The 22,557-nt window shown below is 37.4% G+C and overlaps 1 pseudogene; it reads left to right on the top strand.

Moving 5' to 3' along the window:
- Positions 1–16,797: 16,797 nt before the first annotated feature.
- LOC145572490 (pentatricopeptide repeat-containing protein At1g62260, mitochondrial pseudogene) lies at positions 16,798–19,222 on the top strand (annotated as a pseudogene).
- Positions 19,223–22,557: the final 3,335 nt, after the last annotated feature.

Genomic DNA, 22,557 nt, shown 5'->3' on the forward strand with positions numbered 1-22,557 from the left:
CGGTTGTGTTCTTTTTAGATTACTTAGGTCAGACGGCTATGAGTTGACCAATTAGGTCGTTCAATCTTGGTCGTCTCTATGCATTTATAGAGCAATGTGCCACCCAAATGGGAGATGCTCTCTGCGACGAATTCACCCGGATGGGTGTCACCGGACGCCAAACTCATGTTGGAGAAGACGGATTTATAAATTTGAATATCATCCAGCCATTAGCCTCATGTTGTCTTTTTAAGACGATTGTTTAGTGTAGACACCCAAATGTGTCTCCCCAAAACCAAAGCCAGTGATGAATACCTTTCATGTCATTTGATTATCGAACGAGGTAAAAGTGTGAAAATTCTAGTAATGCGGTTGTTTTTTGACATAAAGCATAATAATTTCCCTGTTTTCAAGCATCTACAATTCACAACCATCCCTCTCTATTCTCTCTCTAAAAGCTAGAAGCTTTCTCTCTCTCTCTTCTTTTTCTAAACCTTCCCTCTTACAAAATTCCACATACATTAGTTCTAGACACACCTATCCAAGTTCGAAGTTGCCTTCGCCTTAGACGTGAAAAGTTGATAATTTCTGAGGGTTTGGTCCCAAATCTCTATTTCAATTATTTAATTGTTTGATTTATTATTTTCCTTGAAGTTACTAACGCGTGTATTTTGTTATTATAAAGAGATACAAGGCATCCAAATAGGTAATTTCATTGTCATTATTTTGATATAGAAATCATGCTTTGATTATTTTTTATTCCTAGTATCATGTTAGGATGTTCTATTGCTTCTTAGTATCATATTTAGGGTAATAACTAATGTTTTTCTAATATCATGCATGTTTCTATGATGCTTCCTATTCTTTCCTTCTATCATGTTAGTATCATATTAGGGATAAAGCTTTGATCTTTATTGCTTAGTGACATGCTAGGATTTGTTATTAATCTTGTTAGTATCATGCCTAGGATCTTGCTATTATTATGCTTTATTGATATTATTATTATTATGATGATGATTGTTGTCATTATTATGTTGCTTGATATATATATTATTGTTATTGCTTGATCACGCCTTTTATGAATGTTTAAAGGGAATTTGTACTTGTAATCACGCTTAATAAGATAATTAATAATCTTGTTTAGGCTAATATGATTATAATTCAAGTGATCGCCAATAATATATTTGTTTGTGCATTAACCAACATAGATTAAACAGGTTTAGGGTTAATATATTGATTATATGTTAGTCAGAAAGCGCATATGAATATGAGAAGAATAAAGTAGAGGCCTATGTTTAGGGCAGGTTCAATCTCTTTTAGGTTGGATTTGTACCTTCATCCCCGAATATCCAGTCATGGTTCCAGACCACTATGGAGTTAGCGATCTCATGGATCGTGAAGGGGTGTAACCTTCCCCCTGTGAACGGTTTACAAGTTCCTAAAACTTGTTGGCGACTCTTTTACTCTAACTTCCTTTCCTTTGGACGCCACCATGCTTAAGTGTATGATCACAGTGGGGCTCAAGTGTGGGATGCTTGAAACATTCCCAACATTTAGCTACTAAGTTTTTAGACTTAGCTTATATTTGATATAAGAATAGGCCGTTTGCACATTGCATAGGCAGCGCTTGAGACATAATATGCATGTATATAAAGCAATAAATAACCAAATTAAAAATAAAAAGCAACTTTTCATTGATAGGTTTTTCATTTACAAAAATTTACAAATCTTAGAAGTAGTACTTTTTGAGGTTGTCTACATTCCAAAGTTTTGGGCAGCCGCCTTCCGTCTGGAGTTTCCAGGCGGTAGGTGCCGCCTCTTACTTCTTCATAGTTTTGGTAGGGGCCTTTCCAATTAGTGGTCAGCTTGCCTTGTTCATTGGTCCTACCGGTTGCCTCCATTTTCCGTACAACAAAGTCCCCAACTTTTAAGGGTTGTTTGTGTACTTTCTTGTTGTAGGCTCTTGTCATTCTCAGACGGTAAATCTCATGACACAAGGCGACATTGCCCCTGCGCTTCGAGAATGTGTCCAATGCTAGCCGCATGGCCTCCCAGTTTGCCTCTTCATCGTATAGCATGACTCGGAGAGTCGACTGATAATGCTCAATATGAAAGACAGCTTCGGCACCGTATACCATGAGAAACGGGGTTTCACCGGTTTCCCCCTTTTCAGTTCTTCGGATGGCCCATAGGACATGAATTAATTCCTCTGCCCATAAGCCACCAGCCCTTTTTATTTTCTTTTTTTATGCTGTCTGAGATGAGTTTATTAAAGGATTCAACTTGGCCGTTTGCTTGGGTTCGACCGACTGATGCAAAACAATTTGATATCCCTTGATCTCCCGACCAATTCTTGAGCTGAGACGTCTCAAACTGAGTGTCATTGTCAAAAACCATAGACATAGGTACTCCGAATCGGGTAATGATATTCTTCTAAATGAAAGAGATGACATCCTTTCTCTTAATGTTTCTGACCGCCTCTGCCTATACCCACTTGGTGAAGTAATCCACAGCCACGAGGATGTACCGCTTCCCACCTGGTGTAGGCGTATATGGATCTAGAATGTCCATGCCCCATTTTGCAACCGGAATCGAGCTATGGATTGCCTTCAAGTCAGTGGCCGGGCAATGAATTAGTTTGTCAAACCTTTGGCACTTGTCACATTTTTTGACCATCTCCATGGTGTCTGACTTAAGAGTGGGCTAGAAATACCCCTGCCGCCTGGCCCTAATTGTGAGGGATCTGCCGCCTATATGGGAGGCGCAGTATCCCACATGCAATTCTTCGAGAACTTCTTACCCCTTCTCTAGGATAACACACTTCAATAAAGACTTTAAGAAACATGTCTTGAAGAGTTCTCCATTTCTAATCTCGAAGTTTGCACCACGTTTTTTCATGATAGCCGCTTCTTGGGGTGATTCAGGCAGCGTGCTGTCTTGCAAATATGCCCGGATGCCATCCATCCAGGTAGAGCTTTGGTCAAGTACTCCAATGGGATTTTCTTCAATAATACTTCATTTTTCTATTACTTCCCAGAAGACCGACCGAGACATATCAAAGAAGGCAGATGATGCCAATTTGGACAAGGCATCCGCCTGATTGTTTTCAAACCTGAGCACTTGACTCAAATGAAATTCTTCAAGTGTCCCAGCTTCAGTTTTGACCGCATGAAGGTATTTGATCATAGCCGGATGGGTGGCCTCATAGTCACCATGGTACTGGCTCACGATCAACTGTGAATCAGAGCAGGCGTCAATTTTTGTTGCCCCTGCTGCCTTACACATGCGGATGCCGGCTAGCAAGGCTTCGTACTCTGCCTCCTTATTTGAGGCCTGGAACTTAAACTGTAGTGCATATTCATACTTGCCCCCCTTCAGGAGACTGACATATAATCCCTGCACCACAGCCGTTCATGGTTGAGCTCCCGTCTACATACACTTTCCACACCTGATCAGTATTCTCCAATGCAACCAGCCTTGTCATTTCGACAATGAAGTCGGTGAACGTCTGACCCTTCACTGCCTTTCTTGGTTCGAAAGTGATTTCAAGATTTTGCATTTCAATAGCCCATTTGAGCATTCTACTGGATGACTCCAAGGTTGTCATTGGACACTTGAGAGTAGGACTGGCCATTTCGGATTCCCGATCCGATCCGAAATGTCGGATATCCGAAAATTTCGGATCGGTAAACAACTGATCCGGATCTGATCCGAAAAAACCGAATATCCGACTTTTCGGATATTCGAAATTTTCAGATCGGATCATTGAATATCCGATCCGAAATACTATTTTCTGGAAAGAACTTTAAAATTAGTAAAACTTGTATTATACACCAAATAAATACCTAGCTTTTGCTACAAACTTGCACATTACCCAAAAAAACAGAGCCACAACTAATCCATCTTATAATAATCGAAATTCTGGTAATAATTTTTTGAACAACATAAACTTACCCAGAGAAACACAGAAGAAAGAACAATATACAACTTTATCAAATTCCTAAAAAAAAATTAAATCATCATTGAACATAACTTATTGTTACTGTGTGACGAGTAGATCGAACTGCTAATTTCGTGATGAGTAACGAGTGAGACCGTTTGTACTTGTGGCTCGATGAGGACAGTCACTCTGGTGAGATTATCAGAGGGGGGTGGGTGAGTTGTGGTTGCGCGAGAGGGAGGGTGGGTGGGTTGTGGGTTGTGGCTGCGTGAGAAGGGGGTGAGGGAGGGTGGGTGGCGTCACTGGCTTGTGGGTTATAGCTGCGAGAGTCGAGAGGGAGACGAAGGCTACCAGTGAGGGTGGTGCGGCTGTGAGTGGCTTCTAGAGTTTTAGGAGTTTAGGGTTTGGACATACGAAAGATTGAATAATTGCTCAAGTTTTTTTTTAAAATACTAAAAAAAACGTAAAAACCGGATTGGATCGGATATCCGATTTTTTAAGATTCGTGATCCGAATCCGATCCGATGTATTCGAAATTTAAAAAACCGAATTGGATATCCGAAATTTCGGATCGGATCAGCCGGATCGTGGATCGGATCAATCAGATTGGATTTTTTGCCCACCCCTACTTGAGAGGTTAGTTTGTGTAGACTGCAACCGGATGTGCCCGGAAGTAAGGTTTCAACTTCTTGACAGCCATGTAAATAGTAAGGCCAAATTTTTCAACCATGGGGTACCGTAGTTCAACATTTCTGAGTACATAGCTAATGAAATAGACCAGGAGCTGAATGTCATCTATCTCAGCAAGGAGAATAGCACTGAGGGCATGATCTGAAACGGCTAAGTACATGTAAAGCGTTTCTCTGGGCAGAGGGCTAACAAGCCTTGGCAAAGAGTGTAGATGTTCTTTCAACTTCTGAAAAGCCGCCTCAGCATCATCCCCCCATTCAAACCTTGTCTTCTTTCTGATTGCTTGGAAGAAATAGAGGCACTTGTCACCTGACCGGCTGAGAAATATCCCCAATGCCGGCAATCGATAAGTTTCTACACTTCCTTGACAGTACGAGGTGACTTTATGTCAATTACCACCTGTATCGTCTATAGGTTGGCCTCTATCCCCCTTTGATCAATTAAAAATCCGAGAAAATTCCCAGACTAAACACCAAATACACACTTCTTGGGATTGAGCATGACCTTGTGCTGCCTGAGTGTGGTGAAGGTTTCTCGGAGATCAGCAAGATGATCCGTCTATTGCTTGGATTTGACTATCATGACATCGATGTACGCCTCTACATTCCTCCCAATTTGATTAATGAAGACAGTATTAATCATTCGTTGGAAAGTAGCAAGCGCATTCTTCAAGCTAAACGACATCACATTATAATAGAATAACCCCTGATCAGTGACGAATGTCGTCTTCTCTTGATCTTTTTTCCACAGGGAAATCTGATGAAAGCCTGAGTAGGCATCCATGAAACTCATCAAGGCATGCCCGGCTGTAGAGTCGACCAGGCTGTCGATCTTTGGAAGCAAGTAACTGTCCTTTGGACATGCCTTGTTCAAGTTAGTGTAATATACACACATGCGTCACGTACCATTTGGCTTCTTTACAAGCACAACGTTTGCAACCCAATCAGGGAAGTTACATGGCCGGATGAACCTAACGTCTAACAGCTTTTTAACCTCGGCAGCTGCCGCCTGACTTCTCTCCTCATCGTGATTTCTTTTCTTTTGCCTGATACGCTTCTTTTTTGGATCCACGGCGAGTTTGTGGACAGCGAGATCCAAGCTGATGCCTGGCATCTCTTCCACTTCAAAGGAAAATATGTCTTTGAATTCTTTCAGCAGAAGGTGCAAGTCTACACCCAACTTTGTAAAAGAAACCATCCTCACCTTAACAGTTTGCTCCAGACGGCTATCGTCCAAAGGAATATCAATGTGATCACTAGCCGGCTGGGGACGGAGTTCATCTGACCGTTCCCCGGTCAGTGATTATTATTGCTTCTCCTTCTTCAACACCACTAGCTGATCAGGTTTTCTTTTCTTGGCGGCTGGTGGAGTTGGATCGGGATCCTTGACATTGTCAAGGTCTATTGGCTCCTTCTCCTTCCCGGCTGCTGTAGTAGTGGGTTTGACGTCTGAGAGGTAACACTCCCTAGCCGTCTTCTGATCCCCGTTCAGGGAGCCAACAGATCCATCATTCCTTTCATACTTGAGTAGCATGGCTCGGATGATGACGACCTTGCACTCGTTCAAAGTGGGACAACCCAGAATAAGGTTATAGGTGATCAGCTCTTCAACCACCAAAATCGGACGACCATGTGGCGCCCTTAACCCTTCTATCCCAACTGGATAGGTAGATTTACTTGCCCGACTGGGTGCACAACTCCCTCTCCAAAACCAACAAGAGGGTGGGAGACGCTGCGCATGCTGTCGGCTTTGTATTTTAGCCTAGACAAGCATTTGTAGCTAATGATGTCAAAGGAGCTATGTAACACCCTAGAAATTCCTTTCTCTTAAAATACCTGTTTTGCCCTGTTTAAAACTTTAAATAGGAAAATCTAAGACATTACCGCCACCGTTAAAACGGTTAAGGCAACTATTAAAGACACACAGGGGAAGACTCTCTTTAAAAATATTTAAAACGACTCAACTTAAAAAGTCAACCAACAAAAGTAAAGTCAACCAAAGTCAAACCTACAACTTAGAACCATTGTAGGCCCTTAACAAAACCAAATCAATTTCAAATTCTTTACGTTAGTCTCGCAACAATAATATCATAATATAATTAAAACATTAACACATCATAAACTTATGGAAACTAGCATGATTCGCTCTTCACTCATGCCCATCATGAATATGTTTCATCACCTGAAAAGCTTCTCTCTACTTGTTTCCACTACTCTCCATTAAAAATAGGTCATCATAGGGCCAAGGTAAAGACAAGGCCAACAAACACACAATCAGCAAAGTTGAGTACATAAGCGTAGTTAAACATACTAACATGCTTTTACCTATCAATACACAACTTACCTCTTTGCACCTGTTTTCAAGCACACAACATACAACAAAACTTCTCAACTAAATAACAAAATAATTTATTTAGTTTTGATTACACATCGAACGGGTTTCCCCCCTAACCTGCCCCAATAAAGGGGTACTAACACGGGACCTAACCATGTCAGTATAAAAGAACCACTCGTAAGTGGCGGAATTCCTGCGCAAAATAATAATAGGAAAATACAGCGTCATGTACTCCCATTAGAAGTTATGGTTAAATATGTAATACCCCGTATTTTTGAAACGTATTTTCTAATTAATTAATTAATTAGTATTTTCTAAAAAGGGTATTTTAGTAAATTTAATATTTGGAGCCAAAATAATATTTGAATTTTGGCGCCAAAAGTATTTTGAAAACTAGTCATTATTTTGGATAAGATTTATTATCCATTTATCTTATTTTAAAAATCGGATTATTTACATTTTTTGGATATTTTAATTAAAGCAAAATAACATTTTATAATTATTTAATATGGCCGAAAATTCCTAATAATGAGTTAAGGAATTTCGGATTTTCCATGAATGGAAAATCTGATTTTTCTTGGTTAGTTATTGGTAAATTAATTAATTAATTATTCCTTATTATTTATACAATTATTTTATTCCTTAAAAACCGAGCAAAATCTTCCTAAATATATCTAGAGGAATCCGAAAATTTGAGCTATGGTAAGCTCAATATTTTCGGTCCTTTTGAATTATTTTGGGGGAATTTATTTGGTAAAATTGTATTTTAAATTATCTCCCAAAATCTCTTATTTTCCTTAATTCTATTTCTCCATCTTTTTAATATCTAATCATCATATTTTCTTGCCATTCATTCTTCTTAATTATTCCCCAAGTAATTCCAATGTCCTCATTATTTTTCATGACATACATACATTTCATATTCAATTATACACAATCACCTTAATATCCAAACTTTCCTTAATTCTTGTACTCACTTCTCCAAATAATCTCTTAAACCCTATTTGCCATAATTCTTCCCACATTCTCTTGCCATAATTCTTGCATGAGCTAGCCAACAAATACCCCTTCATACCTCTCATATTCTTCACACCAAAAACCCAATTCTCTTATTCTTCTTTTCCCTAAACCTTTTCATACTTTTCTTCTCCTCTTTTCATACAGATATTATCCCGTATACCTTTGAAACCATTTTTCGGGCAATTCTGGTCAGTTTTTGAGGTATTAATGTTTCACAGAAGATTGTTCCTCTCGAAAAATTCCTTGAGGTTAGGCTCATGAATCACCCAATTCGGAGTTATATTGAAGGAGTTATGACCTATGCAAGTTCTGCCTATTCATTCCAACGAAAATTCAATTCTCTTTAATCCTGTTCTTTTATCTTTTTCATGGTTAGTTTTCTAAAATACAAATACCTATTTCAAAGCTATAATTTTATATTAAAGTATTATTTTAAAAGAGTTTTATAGCCCATGCACATTAGATTTGAGTTTATGTTGTGATAACCTTATGGTTATGTTATTTACAAGGTGTATTCGTGATTGAACTTTGAAAGTGCGAAGTGTTGATTGATATTCGGAATCAAGGTTCTTGAGGTTCTTTTTGTGTGGTTTTTCTAGCAAGGATCAAGGTACGTTTAGGTGGCTAGATACCTTTGGAAGTGATTGGTTTGAATAACATGTTTTACATGATTTGATTGGTGATTGAATTAAATTGATTTGAATTATGATTTTGAAATAAATTATGTTTGAAGATATTGATTTTAATAAAAGAATTTTGAATGATTGATTTTTAAATCATGTTTTGAATGGTTTGAATTACTTATGGTGTTTAAATAAAGGATTTGATTTTAAAAGGTTTGTTGAATTAAATAAAAGGTTTTTCAAGGAAGAGTTATTAATTTTGAAAAGTTATTAATATAAGTTTTTACTCTCAAGTATCTATTTAAAAGGTTTTGATTTTGAAAGTATGTGGAATTATTAAAAAGGAGTTTGAATTATATTGGAATTTATTGGATATTAAAAGGATTTATTGGACCATTGAATTATTATTATTAATGCTTTATAAGCATGTTGGTAATCCCACTATGCGGATTTGGTTTATTGATAAGGCCTTGGACTTTGTATGGCCGGGTCTTTCCTCAAGAATAGCCTTGTAATATAAGGAGACTAGCTTGGGGGGTGTGCACACTTGGGTGAGGAATTGGATTAAAAGAAATTAGTTCTTACTAAAGGAATTGGTTTTATTAACTATTATTTTGAATATTGAATCATTGGAATCGGTTTTGGAATAATGAGTTTGGAATTTATTGGATTAATTATTGGAATTGATTTTTAAAGCATGTTTGCAAATAAATTGAGTTTACATTATCTTGCACTTATCGTACTTAGCATATTTTGCTAATCCGTATTTCTTATTTGTTTTGGTTTGCCCTGTTTACCGTACTGGTAAGCAGTGTTGACTATTTTCAGGTGGAGTCATGAATGAGTATATGGGAGTCCAGGGATTTGCTTCATCTAGTTTAGGAATGTTGGTCTCGTCTTTATTTGAGTACTCATAACAATGTTACTATTTTTATAAGTATTGATAAAAGAAAGTTGAGTTTCCGCTACAAGTTTTGTTATTGAGTTAAGTATTTTGAGTAGCCTGGCATAATCACGCGGCGGTAATACGCCTAAGTCTATATCTACAGTATAATTATATGTATTATACTAGTATTTCCGTAGAGGGAGATTTGGGGGTGTTACAAAATATAAAACCCCATAACTCCCCCCCATATGTTCATACTCAAGGTATATACGCTCCATGAGTTTTGGTGCGTAATTCTTTCACTTTACGTTATTTACATATTATTAAACTTGGTGATGACTCTCAAACTATAATCATTTAATCATAATATTTATTCAAACAATTAAATACTCCAATTTAATTCTTGAATAATTAGTGACCACATAATATTTAATGTTGAAACCTTTTTAAATCTACCTCGGTGTCAAAAACACCTTAAAAACTTAATGCGCCAAAAATCCTATCCCTCGGTGTTAAAAATACCTTAAGTGCACTAAGGCACCAACATACAATTTATTCCTCGTGTATATAGACACTTACATAGCTCATTTCCCATGCTTATAGCATCAATAAAAATTATATGAACCATAATAAAATTTCCTTTTAATATTCCAAACCAAATTAAACATTTAGCTTAATTAAACATGATTTCTATCATGCCATAAATAAAAGTGTGGTTCATATTCAACATGCCAAACGATTATTTCCAAATCAATAACCCATCACAAATAAATCATGCTTCATAATTCAATCACCAATAACAATCAAACCACAATTTCCAATCATAATTTAGCATGATACTACTTGGAATTAATTAATCACATCTAGCATGCCACTATATCATAAAAAATATGCTAAGTACGCGAACGTACCTTGAATACGATCTTAATATCACCACGACTAATAGAAATCACTCACTTCAAAGTCTCCTACAAATTAAAATCATAATAGAACATTAAAATCCACTCTATACAAATTTCCAGCAATATATACTCTTATTAAATCACTCATAATTTAATTAAAACAAGCTAAAATTTTATTTAAAACCTTACTTTAATCCTAATTAATGGGTAATTAAAATTCCTTAAAGAAACTTGATTTTTAGTATACTACCAAAAATTCTAGCAATATATATTAATAAAAACTTGCTGTAATTATGCTTTAAAACACTTAAATTAAAGGGTTAAACCACCCTAAATCATAATCCTTTAATAATTAATTATTTATGAATCTAGGGTTTCAAAATTGGGGCTTTTTAATTAGAATTAAAATCTAAAAATTTAATTACACCATACATAATATCAATCATCATAATATTAACACAAAAACCTTAATTTATAATTAGATCTAAGGCTTAAACAAAATTTAAAAACAAAGATTTAATTTTTTTTTTCCGTGAATAGGAGCAGCCGGACAGCAGGTGGCGCCACTGCCGGCTGCTGCCAGCCTGCTGGTGGTCGCCGCCACTACTGGCTGGTGCTGGTGGTGGCTGGCGGTGGTGATCCGAAAACAAGGGGAAGGGGAAAAAGAAAGAAAGAAAAAGAGAGAAAAATAAAGGAGAAGAGAGAGAAAGTTTACCTTGGGTTTTCTCCACTGGGCAAAGTTTAATTTGCCCAAGTGTTGAATATTTATGCCCCTTTCTCTAGAAACCCTTCTTACCTAAACTTTCCCTTTTTACTCTTTCCTAATCCCTTTCCTAAATAAACTTTATTAAAATAAAACTTTCCTAAATTAAATTCCAACTTAATAAAATAATTAATTTAAATAAAACTTTTCTTTTATAAAATACTTTCAAACTTGTTTAAAATAAATAATTAAAATGTCATAAATAATTCATTTCAAATTATTTAAATACCCCACAAAATATTTATTTTAAATAAAATACGGGGTATTACAAGCTACCTGTGTCAATAAGAATCCGGCCAACCAGTTGGTTAGCGACCTTACATTCAATGACAACCGGGTCGTCATGCGGCCGGCGGACTTTGCCCCGGTCTTGTTCAGTGATGACGACCTCTAGGAAGGTGCTACTGCCAGACACCTTCCCCTCATCAACAGCATTGACCATCTTTTTCATATGGTCCTTGGTGCCCCGAATGGTCGGGCCACCTCCCGCGAATCCGCCTGCTATGGTGTAGACCGACTCTTTGTTAGTGTCCGAGTTACTAGTAGGCTGGGCAGTTTTCTTGGACGACTGCCCGAGATCCGTCCTGGGAGTCACTTTGGACTTCAGGATGTATGATTTCAGCACTCCCTTGTCAGCCAGACGGTCCAACAACCGCTTGAGGCTATAACAATCGTTGGTGTCATGTCCAATGTTCTCATGGAAATAGCAGTACTTGTTTTTGTTCCGATTTTTAGCGGAACCCTTCATAGCAGCGGGTACTCAATGGTCACCTGGTCCTTAATCTCCATGAGGATGGAGTAGCAGTCTTTATTAAACTCGTACCTTGGGACGTACGGTTTAAATTTCTTCTTCTTCTTCTAGGACGGCTAATCAGAGTCGTCAACCGCCCAGATCTCTTTTCTCTTTTTGCTCTGTTCAGCTTTTGGAACCGGCTAAGCAAACTGGCTCTCCTTATGTTGGTCAGACTTTTTGGAGTCTAACTGATTGTTGGGCGAGCAGAGGGAGGTTGCTTATATAAAGCTTTCCGCCTCTATCAGCGCCTCTTGGAGGGTGAAAATCTGGCTTCTTTCTGACAAGGTCAAACTTGAAGGTTGACCCATCCTTCAGACCTTTAAAAAAGTCTGTATAGGCAACTTCGTCAGACAGTTCTTGAATCTGGATTCTAACCAGAATGAACCGCCTGACGCAGGAGCGAAGCCCTTCTCTCTCCCCCTGCCGAATGGTGCTCAAGTTAAGACTTGTTTTCTTGGCAGGGATGTTCATCGAGAATTTTGAAGCAAATAAGAAGGCAAGCCTCTTGAATCTATCAATACATCCGGCTGGAAATTTGTCAAACCATTGTTGGGTTATGCCCTTCAATGTAGCCGGGAAACATCTGCACAACGTGGCATCATCCAACCCCTATAGGTACATGAGGTTGGTGTAAGCCATGAGGTGATATTCAGGGTTGGTGGTATCATCATAGGCACCAACCAAGACATTCTTAACCTTGGCCGGCTGTGCCGCCTCGGTTATCTCCCTAGTGAACGCAGAAGGTTGCTCACCAAGTTTGAGCAGCCAGAGCTGCCAGTCTAGGGGTTGGACATTGTATGCCGCCTGACCTTCGAAGATGGCCGGCTGCATGTAAGGTGGGGCATATTACCCATATGGCATCTGAGGCACATACGGGGCTGACCCAATCATCTAGGGACCTGAGTGGATGGTCTTGCCACCTGTATGACTCTCATGCAAGGATTGAGAATTCCTTGCCAAGGTGTTTTTGAAGCTGTTATTGGGAAGCTCGATGTAGAGGCCGGGTTAGACAGCTGTTGGTTTCTCTTCTACTCTATGATGTGTCGAGCATCATAGAATGATTTTTTGCTGTCATCTGGTTGTACTTGCTGGATGACTTTTCATGTGCCTGTCTAGGGCAGAAGAACTTTGGACTAGTCAATTGCAGGTGTGGCCTTCTCCTTTGGATGTAGAGTAGGCTGCCTGTCCTTGACTGGCTTTCTCCTCTCAGCTAGAGGAGTCTTCTTGGCCGACTGACCCTTGCTAGAGCCATCCGTCCTTTTGTTGATAAGGTCCTTGATCTCCCCCTTAAAACTAGTCATGAACTCCATGAGTTCATCCCTAGCGGCGAGAGCAGTCCCTCTTGCCGACTGGGCTTCCCCAGTCGGTGGTCCAGTAGATTTACTTGGACCAGCTTCATTATTGCCCCGTTCCAATTTATCTCTAGGACGGATGCGCTTAGAGATGAGTGACCCATCAGGGGCCACATGAGTTTCGACTTCAACGTCGTTATTTATGTCATGGTCTGGATAAACCTCCCCATCGACCCTAGGCCGGTTGGGTTCAAGTGGCGGTACAAACTCTTCAACCATCTTAGAGGTACCCTCCCCACAGACAACGCCTAATGTTTTGGGGTTTTTCTGATCCCTCGGGAGAGTTACATCACTAAGCCTAGTCTCACGCGGTCTGTACCTGCAAAAACACGGAGACTTCGGGTGGTTGGAGCTTCGCCTCCGACGATCAAGTTAGAACGTATACGGAGAAAAGTGAAAAGTGCAAAAAGGTAAAAGTGGGAGAATATAATAATTAAACGTGCCCCAAAAATGGGGAAATCTCCCTATTTATAGGGTCGTTGGAAAAGGTTCCCTCTCTTAGGTCACTCTGACCTAGATTTGGTGGGCTGTGTCGTTTTTCGGCTTTCTTGGGAATTGGGCCCTGAAGGCCGCAATTTCCTACTGTTATCTAAGGGTGACACGTGTCAACTGGTGAGTGGTCCATGTTGGACCTATCCAGGGATGACACATGTCCCTCTCTAATTGGGCCACGTGTCTAGGGTATTTTTTTTTTACCCAAAACAGCTATGTAAATGGTACTTCATATTAATTAGCTCCTACTAAGACAAGGTCTCCTTTTGTACTTTTTAATTAAGTCATCCTAATTTAACAATATCCTAAAATAGAGTGTACTAAGAAATGTCTTTTAAACGGGAAACGGCTGAGTGCTTCTCAAAAGACAATATAAAGGGGTTAAATTTAATACAAACTATTAGGTCAGTCAAGCCTGACCAAATAGTTCGTGCGGCGGAGGAGATGGTGATGACGATAAAGACAACGATGACGATGATGATAACAATGGTGGATCTCCTTCTCTCCTTGTAGGTGACGATGACGATGACGACGAGCAAGGGCGGAGGGACGAGGGGCTGGTGGAGGCCCGGCCTCCCCGACCTAGATTTGCAGTCCATGTTTTCAATCCTATGGCCCCCCTAAAATTATTACATATACTATTAAAGACACATAAATTTTAGTAAACAAGGTTTGTTATGTTGGTTAGGGAGTGGTGTTTTTTCATGAGGGAGTTGGGATCGAATTTTATCCCAAACATATTTTTTTTTTATTAAGGCTTTGGTTATTCAACTTAGGCATGGGTTTTTTTTAAATAAAGATTAATATATTTATTTTATTTAATATATTTGGCTAATTTTTTGTCAATTGAATGAAACTTTAGGCTAATTGCTTACATTTAATATGAAATATCAAACTTTTAGGGTTCTATGCTATTTAATTTGATAATTATTGTTTTTGTATTGATATCATGAAATCAAAAACACTAGTAGATTTTTTTTTTTTTATATAGAAAAGTTAATAAAAGATTGCGGTAAATTTTAGTGTTGAATCTTTATTGATCATTTTGCTATTATGAAAAATCATAGAGTAAAATTTAACTTTTTGTTTTTAGTAACAATAAAATATTAGTATATTTTAATTTTTTCAATTATCTATTTACAAGTCCGGCCCCCAGGATTTGAAAATCCTGGCTTTGCCCCTGACGACGAGGACATCTATGGCGAAGGAGAGAAGCGAGGTCATTCATGGCGGAAGAGAGAGAAAGTTTAATTCTCGGATTTTTCAAAAAATGCCCAAAAAATCGAATTGGAGCTTTCTTATGTGATGTATAATTGTTGAAATTGTTTGTCTCATATGATTGTATGTTGAATTGTGAGCATTTTGATAACAAATGCATGTATTTTGGTTGAGATGAGCAAGTTATGTTATACTCATGATCTTTAGTACGAGCTCTTCAATGGAGGTTCCGCCATTGTTATACATATCATCAAACAAATTATACATATCCTCAAACAAGTTATACATATCCCCATCAAATAATTTATATCCTCCAATTATTTATACATATCATCTACTGGCTTGATGATATCCTCTATTGGTTAGATGATATCCTCTATTGGCTATATGATATTATGGCTGGATAATATCCTCTATTGGCTATACGATATCATTTATGATTGTGTCTATGATATCATAATATCATATAGCCAATAGAGGATATTATCTAGCCATATAAAATATCATCCAACCAGTAGAGGATATCATCCAGCCAATAGAAGATATCATCCACCTAATCTAGGATATAAAAAAATCTGATGGAGGACGCAATACCTTCTCTAAATTTAAATTGCAAATCGATTTAACGCAATTTGACAATTACCCAACCTTATGATGACTTGAAACCAATTTTATCTAACTCGTTGCTATATAGACCTGCCATTAGCTAGACCACAAAACTTACATAAAACTAGAAGTCAATACCATTTTACTATTTAATACCCAAACTAGAACAAGTTGAAGTAAAACCAATCATTTTCATAATCAATCATCTAATTTCAAAGCTATAATCGTTCAAGTTGTAAAACTTGAATAAGCTACAAAAAATTTAATTCATAAGGCATTAACAAACCTAATCGAAAATTGTGAAAATTCACTTAGTATAAATTGAATAGTTTTGCAGTTTTTATTGAAAAGATTTTTCTAATTCAAACTTTGGCCCTATTTAAAGTTGAGTTAAATTTTGATAGTTATTAGTCTAAAACATATTTCTAATTTGAATATACTTATACAATTCATACACGTAGTTGAACCAAGCCCATCATGCATTTAAAAGGATAAACAATCTCGCATAATCTGAATTGAAACCTGTTCCAATTCTAAGTCATTCTAACATAGGCTAGTGACTTAGTGAGTTTGGATAGGCAAGGCTCGAACGGAACACAAAAATGGTATGCTCGTGCAACGCTAGATCAAGTCTGTTGGCTACTCCTTAAAAACATGAACTTTTCAATTTTTCATGCCAAGTCGTACCCAAAAACCAACAAAGTTCATGCTAGGTTGCTCTTTGGCTATTCGACTATGGTTTCTTTTCTTGTACATCATTTTCCCAAATTCCACACCTCACTTCTCCTTTTACTGCTTTATCTTCAGGTACAATTCGTATTATTATTTGAACTTTGTTCTAGCTTTTCCTGTTATTTGTTTTTGTGGAGTTATACGTTTACTTGAATCAAATAAGTTATTCTTTTCAATTAATTTACTCTATTTCTCAATGTATGACTTTTCTTGTACCTGAATTGAATGTGGCAGTATTTTCTGTACTGGGCTCTGTTAATTATTGATTGAAATTAGGAGAAATTGTCTATTATAGTTGTGAATAAAAATTGTTTGCTTTTTTTAGAATTTTGGAATTTGTAGACTTGAAACTATGATCAACTATCATTCTATTGTTTTCAAACATTTTTGGTTTGATTTCATTCCTGCCACTTACTTAATTTTCTGTCACAATAGGTCGGCAATGGCTTCAGACTTGTGAGGGTTACTAGGTATTAGAAAAAATGCAAGTGCGATTCGAAAGAGTTCTGTATTGCCCATCTCGAATGGCAATTTTTTGGGGAAGACCCATGTGTTATTTTGTGTCGAAAAACTATAGTGCTGACTATCCTGACCTTCGTAGTTGGAACAAGCGCATATCTCAGCTTATCCGATTAGGTAAGTTCAGTGAAGCGCGATCACTGTTTGATAGAATGTCTGAAAGAAATACCATAACATGGAATTCAATGATGAGTGGATATGTTAAGAATAGAGAGGTTTTAAAAGCGCGTAAGTTGTTTGATGAAATGCCTGAAAGAGCGAGAGATGTTGTGTCATGGAACCTGATGATCTCAGGTTATGTTTCTTCTCGTGGAGGTGGGATGAGATATGTTGAAGAGGGTAAGCTTTTGTTTGATAAAATGCCCAAGAGAGATTTGGTTTCTTGGAATACAATGATTAGTGGTTATGCTCGGGTTGGGAGAATGGATGATGCTATATGCCTTTTTAACAGAATGGCCGAGAGGGATGTTATCACTTGGAATGCAATGTTGACTGGTTTTCTACATAATGGTGATGCTGGTAGAGCTATTGAGTGGTTTAGGGCAATGTCGAATAGGGATGCCTCTTCATTTAGTGCACTTATATCAGGGTTGATTCGTATTGATGAGTGGGACAAGGCAAAGGAAATTTTGCTTGAATGTGGAAAAGAAGTCGGCAAAGAGAGGGGAGATCTTGTCCCGGCTTATAATACTTTGATTGCAGGATATGGGCAAAAGGGAAGAGTTGATGAAGCACGAAATCTTTTTGATCAATTGTCAAATTGCCCACATGGAGGAATGAGAGAAAGTATGGGATTTGAAAGGAATGTGTTGTCATGGAATGCTATGATCATGGCTTATATAAAAGTGGGTGATGTCGTTTCTGCTAGAAAACTTTTTGATCAGATGGTAGACCGGGATACATTTTCGTGGAATACAATGATTAGTGGTTATGTTCAAGCTTCAAGTATGAAGCAAGCAGCACAACTCTTTTCACAAATGCCAAACCCTGATATTATGTCATGGAATATGATGGTGTCAGGCTATGCCCAAAATGGGAACTTAGAATCTGCTCTTAATTTCTTCAGCAGGGCTCCACAGAGAAACCTTGTCTCTTGGAATTCTGTAATTGCAGGATGTGATAAGAATGGAGACTATGAAGGAGCAATCAAACTGTTAGTATGGATGCAGGCTGAAGAGGTGAGGCCTGATAGGCACACTTTATCATCAGTTCTTAGTGTCTGTACTGGCCTTGCTGCCCTTGATTTAGGCAGGCAGATCCATCAGCTGATTACCAAAATAATAATTGCAGATATACCTATCAATAATTCACTTATTACTATGTACTCAAGGTGTGGTGCAATAACAGAGGCCAGGATCATGTTTAATGAGATGGAGATGCAGAAGGATGTAATCTCTTGGAATGCAATTATAGGTGGATATGCATCTCATGGATACGCAGTAGCAGCTCTAGAGCTTTTTGAGGAAATGAAGAGGCTAAAAGTGATTCCCACCGTTATTACATTTGTATCAGTCTTGAATGCTTGTGCCCATGCTGGCTTACTGAAAGAGGGCCACAAGTATTTTGAGTCTATGCTTTTGGATTATGGAATTGAACCCAAGATCGAACATTATGCTGCACTAGTCAACATCGTGGCTCGTCATGGCAACCTACAAGAGGCCATGGATTTAATTTATAGCATGCCCCACAAGCCTGATAAAACCATATGGGGTGCTCTGCTAGGAGCTTGTAGGATACATAACAATGTAGAGCTGGCTCAAGTTGCTTCAGAGGCTCTATCAAAGCTTGAACCAGAAAGTTCAGCATCCTATGTGTTGCTTCACAACATGTATGCTGATGTGGAACAATGGGAGGATGCAAAAGAGGTCAGAAATACAATGGAAATAAACAATATTAGAAAAGGACGAGCATCTAGCTGGTTAATCACGTAACATCGGGAAAATGTTGCTACTAAATGTTGACTTGTTGAGAGTATCCTAAAAGATTTTTTTAAGATGCAGTTGCAGATTTGAGCTGTTGCCTGTAAAGTAATGCAGGTAATTAAGGTGCTGATGGCTTTATTTTAGGTGGCAGTAGTCATGTTGAAGACCATTTTGGGTGATATGACTGTTAGATAGTGTTAGATATTCTCCTTTATACAATTTATCTTGGGATTTTTTGTTTAAGCTTAGATCTTCAGATAAACCTGAGTTTGGGGGACGAAGCTGCTATCACCAAACTTCTGTGGGCTTAAGCTTTTGATAGCTACTGTATCAAAAGACAAGGTTTGCTATAAGCTTATTGACCTGGATAGTAAAGAAAGTACGAGCGGTAGAGGTCTTATGCAGCAGTAAGGTTTGGGATCCAGTTCTGAGCAAAGGAAGCTTCTAACAATCAACAAGCAGTACAACTTGCTTCTAGGGGATTTCCCTAAAGTATCAGGGTGGAGAACATCATCTGCAATAGTTATACCACACTCTATCCTTTATAGAAGGTGGGGGTGCTGACGCAAATATCAAAGTTTAAATATTTTAATGTCAGAGGTTTATACATATAAAAAATGTGAAATCCTTTGGTGATCTATTCATCACATTCAATTGCTGTAAAAAATGAAAAAAGAAAAAAGGGTCAGCACTGTTACACAGTGCTGCTCTTGGTACATGACTTTGTATTGTTATTATGGAGATTAATGAAAGTCTGAATTTTTTGTTGTTTTACTGAAGTTATAAATTAAGCTTATCTCGTCACAAGGTTAAACTGTTTTTCACCAAATGCATAAATCTTAAATAAACTAGAAAGCTCTAGATACTCTCTTTATTCCCTTCTGTCCTTGTATTTTAATTAGTCCTATTTTTATGTGTTGTGACATGATGTTTCAGCATTTGGCAGTAGGGTGTGGCTCACTGGTTGGTGTTTTGCCTTTTACCCTCAACTTGTCTGGAGTCTGCAGTTGATTTTAGCTGATTTCATGTTTGTATTTCTTCATCTTATATTTCAATACCGAGTAAAGTTTCTCACAGGATGACATGAATAAGGAACTGCAACCTTTGGTTCATCTGAACATCTGATAAATCATAAGTTATTCTGATTTTCCATGATCTATATGCTTAGCAATTAATATGATTCAATATCTAATTGCATTCATAATGGTGTCAGTGTGTCAATGTAAAGAATCCATGTTACTATGCTAAGGCCTAAGGGTTAATGGGTAGAATGACTGTTTAGTGATTATGAGAGATTAAAAATAAATGTAAAATTTACAAGAGAATTTGAACTTGTCTAAATTGATTGGCTCATTGTATAATATAGTGAAAAGTTCTCTGTTGCTTGATTGTCTATTGTGCCAAGACTACAAGAGATTCTTGTAGCAATTCTTTTGCTTTTGGTGGGAATTGGATGAAAAATTCGTAACCTTAGCATTGAGTTATGAATACTAGCATCTTAATTGATTCCTGTCAGCTTCATCTTAAAATAGAGGTTCATTAGAAGATTATTTTGGTTCATCACAAAGAGAGTTGCAGTGTTTATCTTGAATAGTTAGATTAAATTTGTCACTTTATTATTCATGTTTTGAAATTTATAAGGTTTGGAACTTCTTATTTGACATCTTGTGGACCATAAACTAGAGCTGGAATAACATTCTCCATATCAAATTTATCATGGTGGGCGTGGCCGCATGGGTATCTTAAGTGTTGTGTGATTTTCAAGTCTTAATTTGAGACACTAACAACCTTTAAGCCTGGCCTTTTTTTTTTTTTTTCTGTTTAATGTTTGTATTGTTGCCCATCTTTTTTGAGTCTTTTTCTGAGGCCTTTCTACCCCAATAATTGTTTACTGCATCACGTTGTCTTATATTTTCAGTTAATAATGGCTCTTGATGTTGGTATTTTGGTGACTACTTGCAGCTGAATTGAAGAAGAAAGACAACAAGCCTAAGAAGCCATCAATCAAGTAACTCTTTGTAAGTTTGTACTTGGGGTTCTGATCTTGTGTTCATGTTTACCAACCACATTTTGCATTATGTTAGTCCATAGGGCCTTGTCTTAGAAGTCTTGATATTGCGAAACTTCCATTGAAGTTTCATAGGATGCAACTGATAAAACAATATTCCGCTTATAGACTTGGTTTGAATGGTTTCTCTACAGAGGTGTTGTGTCAGCAGATCCCTTCAAGCAGTATTCCGTTCTCAAATCTCTCATTTTTTTCCTTCTGCTTTCCCCCTTCCTTTTTAACATCACCTTTAAAAATTAAGATCTTGAGTCAAAGAAAAACCCAGATATGATCAGATATTCGGATATGTGTAGTTATCATTCGATCCATGTTTTTCTTTAGTGAAGATGAGCAGTGGCCTTATGTACTCAGCATCACTGACTCACTAATTTGTGTCTTTTTTTTTTTTTTCTCTTTTAATTATATGAATTTTAAGTGTTGGTTTATTGAGTGTTCCATGATAAAGCAAATCAATTTTTGACTTTATTGATGATGAGTGTCAAAATCATACTCCGTAGTACAGCAATTAAATTCATGGAAATTTGTGCAATTGCAACTTTTACAGGTCTATATTCTAATACTAGGGATATTCAGAAGCCTACTCGGAATTTCACAAACATATTGGAAGAGGGATCATTTGTTCATTTGGCCTGATATACAAGGCAATAATGCCAGCAGGAGGAGTGGTAGCAGTCATAGCACTCGGTGGCTACATCTGTTGAACACTTTGTTTTTGTTATGGTATCTTTGCTTAACTCACTCTGTCACTCATAATATGTCACAGTCTCAACTTTGCTTTATCATGTTTCTTCCTAGTGGCTACTTATTCAAAGTACTCTATCGTGTTATCAATTATACATTTTTGGCCTTTTCATGAATGATACGGAATTCTATCTAAAGGAATAAGATGACATTAACTAGTCTAAACTACTTTCTGTTAATACACTTCTCTGGGTATCAGGGGATAATGTGAATCGTGTGATGCAATCATGCAATATGCATATTGGGTTGGTATTATTGTTACTACCCCGAATAGTAATTTATATCCACATTATGATTTGACATTACTATGTTTCAGAAATGTTGTTAGTCTTTCAATATTCAATTTTGCCATTGTTTATATACTTCCCATATAGATTTAGCTCATTTAGGATATTTGTTAGGTAATACTCCGTATGATCTTATTTAGACAGATATTGATGTTCCAATACAATTAAGATTATTGTATACTGTAACTCTTATATATTAATCAGTGGCATACACTCAATCTAACGAGCTTTAAGCCTTTGAGATCTAACAAATTTTGAGAAATTGAAACGACCATTTCCGAGAGGACAAATATCTTGTCCAAGTGAGAATAATTATGGTAAGTTGGGAAGCAAAATTCAAATCGAAACCAAACAACCGTAAAATCGAAAAGCTGTGGTTAGGTAGCAGATTATGACCATAGACAAAACTTAGAATAATTGTAATTGGGCATCAAATCTGAAGTAGGATATTCGGTACTTCTATTCTTTTGATGCCTCTACCTTTCGAGGGGCCACATTTTCCCACAAATATTGGCCCCCAGATATTTAAACCCACTGATTTTTATTTCCGGTAAAACATTCTAGAGTTTGATGAATAATCAAGTAATCCCTCCGTCTCAAAAACTTCAACTCTTTTGAGTGATTTCGCGGTTATTAAGAAACTTAAATAAAAAGAAATAAAAATATATTGGAAAGATAAATTTACATGGG

Source organism: Chenopodium album, chromosome 12, assembly GCF_948465745.1.
Source record: "Chenopodium album chromosome 12, dcCheAlbu1.1, whole genome shotgun sequence".
Lineage (NCBI taxonomy): Eukaryota > Viridiplantae > Streptophyta > Magnoliopsida > Caryophyllales > Amaranthaceae > Chenopodium > Chenopodium album.